General features: G+C 45.6%; 1 long non-coding RNA gene across 1 annotated transcript; it reads left to right on the top strand.

The window, feature by feature from the left end:
- Window positions 1-9,352: 9,352 nt before the first annotated feature.
- On the top strand, window positions 9,353-10,848 carry LOC122905534. Its single transcript, XR_006384347.1, has 3 exons — window positions 9,353-9,478; window positions 10,156-10,319; window positions 10,673-10,848. It is a non-coding gene; the product is annotated as an uncharacterized LOC122905534 (long non-coding RNA).
- The last annotated feature ends 294 nt before the right edge of the window (window positions 10,849-11,142 follow it).

Raw genomic sequence — 11,142 nt, 5'->3', positions numbered from 1 at the left:
GGTGGGCTGAGGCGGCAAAATGTGGTGTTTCTGTAGGACTTGCAGAGAAGGTGAGGCTATGCTGAAAACAGAAAAGGTGTCATGTAACACCCAGTTTGCATTCACCCCAGAAACTTCCTCGGGAGGCTCAAGACCACAGGCCCTGGAATCAAATTGCCGAGTTTGAATCCTTATTTTTTTTTACTTCCTAACTATGTGACTTAAGGCAAGTTGTGAAACTTGCTGTATGTCCCTTTTCTCTGCATACGTGTATATGCATATATATCCATTGGTGCTTCTAAAGTACCAACCTCCCAAGGTCGTTGGAAGAATGAATGAGGCAGCCCATGTCATCTGGGGGCAGAGCACGTGTCACGTGGTTCACGTCCTCAAACTGTGGGCTGTTGTTATTCTCACTTGCTTTCTCATGGACAACTTCTGAGATGGATCAAAGATAAACACTCCTGACTGCTTCTGAGTGTAGAGCACAGGCTTTTGTAGAACTCAGATTCAAGAGGAAGGCATAAGGGAGGCCAAACATATGTGACTCCTTCTAGAACTACGGTTTATTTTGCTTTAGGGATGCCATGATTGATTGATTGATTGATTTACCTTCCAAGAGAGGGTGCTGCCTAGTCTGGGCTGGTATGTCTCTCCCAGTGTGGTTTTTACTTCATTTAGGATGATTACAGGCAATGTGGCATGGTAGCCAAGAAGATAGATACTGGCTCAGTCAGACCCGGGCCCTTATCTCTGCTCTGACACTTAATAGCTATTAGGACTTCCCGAAAATGACTTCTTTTTTTCTGTGCCTCCATCTCTTCATCTCAAGAATAAAGACAGTATTTAGTTGAGTCCCCACCTTGTAACTTTTACTCTGGACTGGTCCTGGCTGAGTGGTTTACCCAAAGGACATAACAATCCTGTGGTCCTGCTGCTTAAGAATGGGCTTTCTTAACCCTAAGGGTGATCAGGTTTTTCAGGTTTTTCGGAGATCTTCCATTTAGTGGAACACTTGGAGCTGGTTTCTTGCCAGTGTTCCCTCCCACAGCCACCACGGCTCTGGTTATCAGGGTTCCCTGTGCTTTCGAGGGCCACTGCTGCTTGGGTGACTGTTTCTTTCTCTTTCATAAAGTTGTCTTCCTCATGTGCTTATCTCTAAATAGAGATTATTAAAACATCAAGTTGATGAGTAGCTCAGATTATTATGATTACTTGGGAGGTAGGGAAGGAGAGGGAAGGAGGGAAGAACAGAAAGAGAGAGCGAGAGAGAGCAAGAGAGACCTTAATATCACATGAGAATTACCTGTAGAGCTTTTAAACATACATGCCTGGCTCCATGTCATACTGCCTTTCTCAGATTTTTTTTCCCTTGGTGTTCATTTAAGTTTGTTGATTATAAATTGTTATTGATACCAGTCTTTGTGCTTGTGTGGTTTTCCCCTCTGGATCCTCAGTGAGGTATGAAGAAGGCGGTGGCGTATGTTCAGCCACGGTTGGAAGTTTGTCAGGGGAGTCGATGGAGAAAGGGCGGGTGAGCAAGGACGCTGAGTGTGCGGACGGGGAGGTGATGGAAGACACAGCTGAAAATCGCAGTCAAAAAGGGCAAGCAGTGAAGAGGGCCGTGTTGTTGAAGGTCCCAGGGAGGTCCCAGGACAGGCATAGTCATGCTGGTTGTACAGGTAAACGGGAAGGGAAGGCGGGCGTGATCCCTTTCTGAATCAGGATTTGGAGGGTAAACTGCAAAGAGAGGACAATAACTCAGGTATGCAATAATACTGTCATTGAACCTCAGGTAATCTGAAGATTGAATGGTCTTTCACTCACCCCAGGCTTTAATTCAGTCCTCACTTTTCCTCTAGGTTGCATTATAATCTCTACTTAATCTCCGATTCCCTTATTTTCATCACTGGTTTATAACTTCTCATGTTTCCTTTGTACTGTCAATAGAAATTGGCATTTCTGGCTTTGAACCTTGTTGATAGAAAGTTTCTATCCTTCCAAGGGCATTTCCTACTGCTGGCTGCTCCAGGAAACCTCCCAAATTGGCCCTTCCATCCCATATCAACACCGATTCTCTTAAATAGAACCCTTCTTGGGTTTACCTTAGTCTCTCCAGAAGAGTTGGATATCAGGTTTCTTGTCTCCTGGTCCAGAACTTTTCTTAATACATGCTTCCACACTCCCCTACGTGCATGGGAGCCTATTTGTGGGAAGCTGTCTGTGACCGAGGTCCCTGCTTTATGTTCTGGTCATGCACTCTTTAGAGCTCCATCATTGGATTCCATGGACTCTCCCAGATCTTCAGTCAGCTGCCCTAGAATGAGAAAATAGTGCTTTGGGGGTGACCAGTGTGTTTCTCCTGTGTCTCAGCACTTCTCTAGCTAGGTGGCCTGGCTTGAGCCCAGCCCTCGATAGATTTCTGAGGATTTTCTCTTGCCTATGTTGTCAGTCAGTCAATGGGCTTTCTTAACCCTAAGGGTGATCAGTCAATGATTCAGAAAGCCACAGCCAGAACATTCAGTGTAGAACCAGAAGATGTACTCTTAGACTAATACTGATGCTGATTTGAGTAATTTTGCACTGACTGGAGTCAGAATGAGGGTGTGCTGTGCTATACAGCATTAGCTGGGGCTGGGAAATAGAGCTGTTTTTAGGCATCACTGCCACTCAGTTTACATTTGGAATTTGTGAACTTTTAGTGAAAAGTGAAATGGTATTTCTCACCAGGCTTTAAGCAACCTTACATTTACCCAACCCTAACACTAGACCTCAGTAAAAAGCCAAAAATTTCCATCACAAACACATATTCCCTAAAATCTAGAGTAATGGTAACAAGATGAGGACAACCAGGGATAGAATGTGTTAACTTTCTGGTGTTTCATTATTTCATTTCCTTTAGATCTGTGTGAAAGAAACGTCTTGTACACAGCTAGCATGGTAGAAAGAACACAGTCTTGGAATTGTGACTTGGTTTTGAATCAGAGTCCTCACCTACCCATCTATGTCACCTAGGACATGGTTTACTCTCTCTGAGCCCTGTCTCTTCATTGGTAGAGTGGGGGTACCCAGTTGTCAAAATGCCTGCTGCATAGGAAATATTTGTCGATAGTACGGATCAGCTCTTCCATGTCCACCCAAAATTCCCTATGGGGTAGCCCTTCCCTGTAGAGGCTGGGAAGTTAGAAAAGATGTTTCCTAGACTCTCTTGCCCTAATGTTCTGGATGTGACTGGAGTTCTGTCAATTGTAGGCACCTAAGCTAAGACTTGACTATGGAACGGAGTTAAGGAGGGAGATACTGGCAGGGAAGCCAGTGCTCATTTTGCTGACATGGACTGAGACAGAGGCAAGGTGGTGGCTGTCAGCAGCTTCCAGGGGGAGTGGCTTCCTGCAACAGCAGCAGCATTCGCTTTCCTTATTATGTGTTGTTCTGAGGACTTTGTCTAGAGCTTGCCCCTCAGGCTCTTCCCACAATTACGTAAGTGCCCTCATACCTGGTGTAATTCTCTTTATGATTAAACGAGTCATAGTGATTTCTGTTATCTAAGACTGTAACTGAAACAAAACTGAATAAATGGCAGCTAGTCCTCCCCACTATGACTACCTGTATGCTAACATGTATGTAGATTCCACGTGGATTGTAGGAAATATAACAAGGAATGGGGCACAACCCTTAGGAGCTTATTAGTTTGTGGAAGAGGAGCACTTGTAAGTGGATAAACTTTAAAATGATCTAGGCACTGAATGCTCTCACCTAATTGCTTTGAGAGCCTAAAGATGGAGTAAATGACAGTGGCTTGCTGAGCTGGATCAGAAGATGACATTTTGTAGAATTGAAAAGAAGAAGTAGGACATCAATCCGTGGGAGGGAAGGCAGGGGCGGAGTGGGAGGAGGGAGCAGCATTTGCAAAGTAGCAGAGAAGTGAAAGTGTCTCTGTATCAGAGAAGCATGAGGGGCTTGGTGGGTCTTGGGTGCAGCTGGGATGGACTGTGGTTGGCATAGAATGAGGACCATTAAGGAGTTTTAAGGGTTAAGCTCTGACCAGATTGTGTAGAAGTGAATGTGTCTAATTAGGGAATTTAAATTTTACCATCTAGTGATTGTGAGCCAGCAGGGATTTTGAAACAAAGGAGTGAAAATAAACAATTTTTTCATTTATGAGAAAAGCTCTGGCTTTAATGTGGAGAATAAATTGGAGAATGAAGGGTCCTCAAAGACATACAGGAGGCTGTTTAAAAAAGTGAAAGAATGAGGGTAGCATTCATGATGGAACGGAGGGCCAGAATTTAGTTCTGAAATAAAAATGTACAGAATTAGACACCAATTGGATTGGAAGGATTAGAAGAAGAAGAAAGAAGGGAAGTTTCCAGCTGAAATACAAGTTTCACTGGAGCAAAGACTTTGTTCATGGATATATCCTCAGCGCAGAGAATAATGCCTAGCACATAATAGATGGCCAATAAATATTTATTAAGTAAATAAGGTGAATGACAATGTCACGAGTGTGGTCACGATGAGGTTATTTTCAGATGTCTTTGGAGCAACCAAGTAGAAATGTTCACAATGCAAGTCTGGTGCTTAGAAGAAAGAAAAAGGCTGAAATTATAAATGGAAGTCATAGAGACAGAAGGTGAAGCATAGATAAGATGTCCCAGAGGAAGCACCTTAGGTGGGAGTGGAACTAATGGTGGACTCTGGGATCCAACAGACTTAAAAAATTGGCAGAGCAGAACTTCCTATGAAGCTTGAAATGCAATGGCCAGCCAGGGATGGGCTGAAGGAGAGGCTGGCGTGTGGGACAAACAGGTTAGAAGCAATTTGTTGGTCCATCGCATCAACGCTATGGTGAGATCGAGTAGGATAAACACATCTCTAAATGAGGTGGCTTTTATCATTCTTTCCTAGTCTCACTTTAATAGAATTATAGAGCTGGGACTCATATTGCAATGGGTTTGGCCCTAGGTGGATGGCGGGAGAGCCCCTCTGCCATTTGCCTCTATTAGAATAAACCAGAGTGTTTGTACCTTCTTTTCTAGTCATATGTAGACCAGTATTCTCAAGGGGAGGGGGATAATTTTTCCCCTTCAAGGGACATTTAGTTAAGTCTGTAGCACTTTAGGTAGTCATGCCTGGAAGCCTGTTCCTGGGATCCCGTGAGCAGAGGTCACAGATGCTACCAGACATCCTTCCCCAAGTGCATAGGGTGGCCCCCAACAACAAGGAGTAATCTGGCCGTGATACTGATGTTGAGAAACCCCTCTAGAGCCGAAAACACTGCTGAAACGAAGCTAGTGGGAAGAAATGGTGAGGTGTGAGGGGAAGAAGAAGATATTTTTCCCCTTTGGATGTGTGACCCACGTTCATCCACTAGAGCTTCTGAAAGGCTCTGCCAGTAGCATGCACACAGACCAGGCCAACCAGCGGAGCAAATGGCCTCCGGAGTGTTGCTGCCTCCTTGCTTTTTTTCCCTCTTCCACAGTTGTGTCGGAAAGCTTGCTGCCACTTACCCTCATTGTAATGGAACATGGCCTGAGGAATCTTTACGGTCAACGTCCCTCCGCGTGCAATCAAGACTGCAGCCATTTTTCTGAGCTAAAAATTGGGTTACCTGGTGAGTCAAGTGCAAGTGTATTTATGGCAACAACAGGAAAGGGCTTTGAAATGGAGGCAGCCTGGGGCTTTCATGTTAGGTCACTGGAAAAGAGAAGACAGAAAGAGTCCTGGTCGCGGATCTGAGACCCAGCAGATCTCAGCTCCCCTGAGTACCGGCTGCCTGATCCGAGGACATCCCTCAGCTTCTCTGAGTCTCTGTTTCTTCATTTGTAAAATTAGATTAGTGATACTTAGCTCAGTGATCGATGTGTGGATTAAATCTGTGGTCCATTGGGAAGTGCTTTGGGACCGTGGGAGTCCGGTCAACTAACGTCATTACCTAGGATGTTTTACGAAGTTGTGATATGTAAAAGGTACGGATATAAAATAATAAGATTATGTTTTCTCTATGAAAAATATACATCAGTGTAGCCAACATGTAGTACTCAACTGGATAGAAGTTTCTCAAGTGCAGAGTCCTTGGCTGTTTTGTTCATTCCTGGCACATATATCAAAGAACAAACAGACAATGTTGGAGTTCTGAATGAAGATTTCTGTTCTTTTTTCTTTGCAAATGTGTAACATATGCAAAGGAGTCCAGCTTTCAGATGTACTGGCTCTCAGAATAAAGAGAGAAGTGATATGTGTAGTTGAAATTATTATGATGGTTGGCAGTTCTGATTAGATACATTTCGGGTCTGTTTTGATAAACTGAAAGTTCTGTCTTTGATGAAAATAAAATCTGAAAAAACAACTCCTCCTCCCCCACAGAATGTCCCTGGCTTTTGTTTGTTTGCCTCTTTGTTTTTTGTGTGTGTGGTTTATCTCAGGATAGAATACTTAGGGGAAGGGCCCTGGAATTCACTCATAGCTTATTTCTCACAGCGGAAGTCCTTAGAAATGTAAATCTTCTGGGTCCCGAATAATTGCGCTAGCAGTTAGACTAAGTTTTACTATTTTTGCATAGAAGGCATTCATACATGATTGTTGAAGGAATACAGACAAGAGGAGATCATGAATGTGAAGTGGTTATCGGAGGGTCTGGCTCCCAGTAGCTGCTCAGTAAAGAGGACGCTTGGATTTGTACACAGCGAGGTTCTGCGAGGGAGAAGAAATGTGCTGTGGGATTCTGAAGAAGGCACTAGAGAGAAGTATTGGAGGGGCTCCTGGAAATAAATGCCTTTGCCGTCCTGGTCAAAGGGACAGTCATCACTGGATCCTCCTCTGTTCTCCTTGTTCTAACATTGAGCACAGACACGACGTCAAAATTGTGGAATGAAGGACAAGGAAGAGGACAAAATGCACATGTGGAGGGCGGCTGGGTCGCTAGGGCACACTCCGGAGAGCATGCTGGAACCATGGTAGGGGGCCTTGGTGTAGACCTCCTGACTCGTGGTTATGTGTGAAAAAAGCAGAGTTCTATTCGGATAAGCCACTAGATGCTGGAAGTGTCATTGTGCACAGTCAGACCCGATCCTCGAGACACAGCCCACGGTCCACTCCGCAGGCACATCCGTATATCTCGATCCCGCCGCGCATAGGATGGCCTCTTGAATGGAAGAGCCATGGCATGGCTCCATGTCTCCTTTGTCCTTGCCTTCAATTTCATTTTTGGTAAGTTTCAAATTATGTTTTGGTGGACATTACACATCGGATTGTCATTTCCTGAGCTTCCTTTCCTCTCTCACTTTATGCCCCAGGGCCTGTCCTCTGTGCGATGCTGGGCAAGAGGAGGGCAAGGTGTACACCCCAGTCTTCCAGCCCTGCTCAGCTCAGATGCTCCTCAGGGCCCCGAAGAGCCACGTGAATTCACAACCGGAACTGCCCGCTAAGCGGGAAGGAAGCAGGCAGCAAAGGTCAGTTCTCTATAGAAGTGCAGAGATGGTCCAGTCCAGGGGTTCCTTGGAGGTGCATCAAAGACAGTTGAGAGGGTAGGTTTGTGGGCTGCTAAGATGGTCAGCATCCAACCTTTCCTTTTTCTCCCTTCCACTAGGATTTTTCTGTTTTGATCTGTGTTATGTAATGTACTTTAGAGAAAGGTTTCAGTGATTAGAAAACCCTGCTTTTTACATCAGTAATATGAGGACCATAGAGGTTAATCTGACGCGTACTTGTTGAGAGTCCAATATGTACAAGACGTTCCCGCAGGCAGGTCTGCGCACTGCGTGAGTCTGCAGCACGCGGCCCCCATATGTTCCAGTGCAGATGCCACCCTGGGGGCGGGCAGGGAGGCCGCTCTGACTACAGGCGCCACAGAGACGTGGAGTGGGATAGTGTTCCATGCGAGGTACTTAGAACTGTGCGGAAGGAAGGAGTAAGGGAGGTATCAAAGACGCACTGTGCTTATGAAAGGCAGAGGGAGATAAACACAAGATGTATCAAGTGTCAACACAAGAAACATGGAAGCTAAAGAAAACAGAAGGTGTAAAAAGAGGAGCGGTCAGGAAGGACTCTGGGCAGGAAGGTCCATTCAATTTGGACTGAAAGAAAACTGGAACCACATGTGGGTGAATTTAGACTGGTAAAACGGAAATAAATCTTCACTAGTGCACGTGATAGGTGAACACATAACTCCACTTTCAGTTAAACCTTGTACAAATGGGCGCCTGGGTGGCTCAGTCGGTTGAGGGTCAGCCTTTGGCTCAGGTCATGATCCCAGGGTCCTGGGATCGAGTCCTGCATTGGGCTCCTTGCTCAGCGGGGAGCCTGTTCTCCCTCTGCCTGCTGCCTCCCCTGCTCATACTCTCTCTCTCTGACAAATAAGTAAATAAAATCTTTAAAATAAAAAACTAGATAAGCCTCATGCAAGCAAGTTAATTACCTCATTTTACAGATACAGAATACGGATAGAGGTTAAAGAATTTGTCCAAGGCCTTACAGCTAATAACTGGACGACAAAGCATTCAAAATGAGATCCACTTGCTGTCAAAGCCTGCGCTCTTTCTAGGTTCATCCTGAAAAAATTTTAGGCAGAGGAGAAGGAAACTCTCTACTATATGAGAAGGGAACTATGGGCTCTACAGCGTGGTTGGAAGACGTGATCATCTCAGCTGCCACCCCAGAAAGTCAGGGCTGCCATCCTTCCCTGACCCAGAGCCCCATGTCACGGGTCATGTGGGCGGTGGGGATAGCCAAGCCTCCATCTAAGTATCTAAGAAGGCTTCCATCTAAGTATCCCTGACTTCAAGGCAACACACCTTCTCACTCACGGCCTCCTCACATGACTCAGGACAGAAGGAGCCCGTGTGTCTCCGTGTGTGGAACTGTAGATTATGTGAGCGGGAATGGTGGAGGGAGGGGGACTCCAGCGTGACCGCTGAGGTGAGGGGTTGTCTCAGAAGTGGAAAACCTCAGTGACCTCCTTCTCCCATCGTCCTGTCAACAGGGGGCTTTCTGAAGGCCTGGTCTTCCCTCTGCATGCAACAGCTTGTGATCTGGGATTTGCTCTGGGAAGAGACTCCAGGAAGTTAAGAGCGGGGACTGGGGAGAGTGAAGGAGGAAGGAGCGGTACCATCTAGGGGTGTGGTCTTGAGGTGGTCTGGGCCCAGGGACACCGGAGCTCTGCTTGATTCCGCGGAGCGTTTGGGGAGCCATGCAGAACATACGTCAGGATTGGCCACGGACAGAGGAAGGTGGTGTTGCCCTAACCCCTGAGTATTACCTCCCTGCACCGCCAGGTTGCGGGTCTGCTGGGCGGGATCCTTCGGGCCCCTCCCGAGGGGGCGGAGAATCTCAGGGCGACCGGACTGCGGATCACGCAGCAGGGCTGGGGGAAGTGACCCGCAGGGGGGGTGTGAGGTGGAGACGAGACATATCAGAAGAACATGGGCTTCGGGTCAGGAGCGTCCACCAGAATGGGAGAAAGAGTCGACAAACGCCAAGAGTTGATGTTGTTTCTTTTCAGGTCAGTTTAGGATCTCTAAATAGGAGTTTTATACGGAGCAGGACGGGTGTAAATGGCCGAGAGCAAGGAATACCGGAGAACTTTTCTTTTTCCTTGTAGTGAAATGTACATAACACAAAATCTACCACTTTCATTTTTTAAATTTTTAAAAATTTTTTAAAAAAGATATTTATTTATTTATTTGACAGAGGGAGAGATCACAAGCAGGCAGAGAGACAGGCGGGGCATGGCGGGGCGGGGGTGGGGGGTGAGAAGCAGGCTCCCCGCCAAGCAGAGAGTCTGATGTGGGCCCCAATCCCAGGACCCTGAGACCATGACCTGAGCCAAAGGCAGAGGCTTTAACCCACTGAGCCACCCAGGTGCCCCCCACCTTCATTTTAAAGTGTACCACTGAGTGGCCTTAAATACAGTCACAATGTTGTGCAGCCATCACCACTATCCAGTCCCGGAATTTATCATCACCTCAAAATGAAACCCTGAACCTATTATTTACTCACTTGCTCTCCCCGAGTAACCCCCGCCCCCCGCGTCCCGTTCTTGTCGCGCAGACTCCGGCTCTTTCACATAAATGGAATCGTATAATGCATGGCCTTTGTGTCTGTCTTCTTTTACCTAGCATAGTGCTTTCGAGGTTGGAAAATGTATTTTGAAAGGAGTGTTTTTGTTCCGTCCACCAGCAATTTCGTCCTGTTCGGAGATGGGAGGCGAGTCCGCCCCTAAAGATGTCACTGCTTGCGGAACAGCGCCCCCTGGTGGACTCTTGGTGACGTTCTCTGGCCCAACTGTGCACACAAGCCATGGGTCGTCAGTCCCCCCCCTTGGCAAGACGGAGGAAATGAAGGTGCAATGATCCTTTTGAAAAGCCAGGGGAATTAAATATAAATAAATATATATAAATAAATAAATTTATAAATAAATAAATAAATAAATAAATTTATTTATTTATAATATATAATATATATATTATTTATATTTATTATAAATAAATATAAATATATATTTATATATATATATATATAAAAAATTTAGTTTGTCGCTACTACTGAAGCTTTACTAAAACAAGACTTCGGGGGGGATATACCTGTCCAACTGTCATTCACAATTGTGGGTCATTGTGATCTGTATTACAATGGGAGCTGTAGGGTTGAAAGGAGTTTGTGGGGCCGTTTACATTGTTCGTGATTCCTCCCGCAGGATCGGATTTTCTTATACGTTAACTCCAAGGAAACAGCAAGTGCATTTGGAGGAAGCCATACCTGAAGTTATGTTAAACACCCATAAATTAACCCTCATCCCAGTTATGTTAAATATCCATAAATTAACTCTAAAAACAGTTGTGCTATTGTTTTGGTTAAAAGTACCAATCAAGTGTGTAAGCCCTAAAAATTGCTCCATCAAAAGTCAGGCCTATGGCAAACAAAAATAAAGAAGAAACATACTCTTATGTTAATAAGACTGTATTGGATCTTGTTTTCCTCCTGTGAGATAGGCTGAGATTTTTTTTAAAGCTTTTATTTATTTATTTATTTGATAGAGACACAGTGAGTGAGGGGACACAAGCAGGGGGAGTGAGAGAGGGAGAAGCAGGCTTCCTGCCAAGCAGAGAGCCAGATGCAGGGCTCCATTCCAGGACCCTGGGATCCTGACCTGAGCTGAAGGCCGAC

Source organism: Neovison vison, chromosome 4 (genome assembly GCF_020171115.1).
Source record: "Neovison vison isolate M4711 chromosome 4, ASM_NN_V1, whole genome shotgun sequence".
Lineage (NCBI taxonomy): Eukaryota > Metazoa > Chordata > Mammalia > Carnivora > Mustelidae > Neogale > Neogale vison.
Note: the sequence above shows the minus strand (reverse complement) of the source record. Positions and strands in the feature narration are given on the sequence as shown.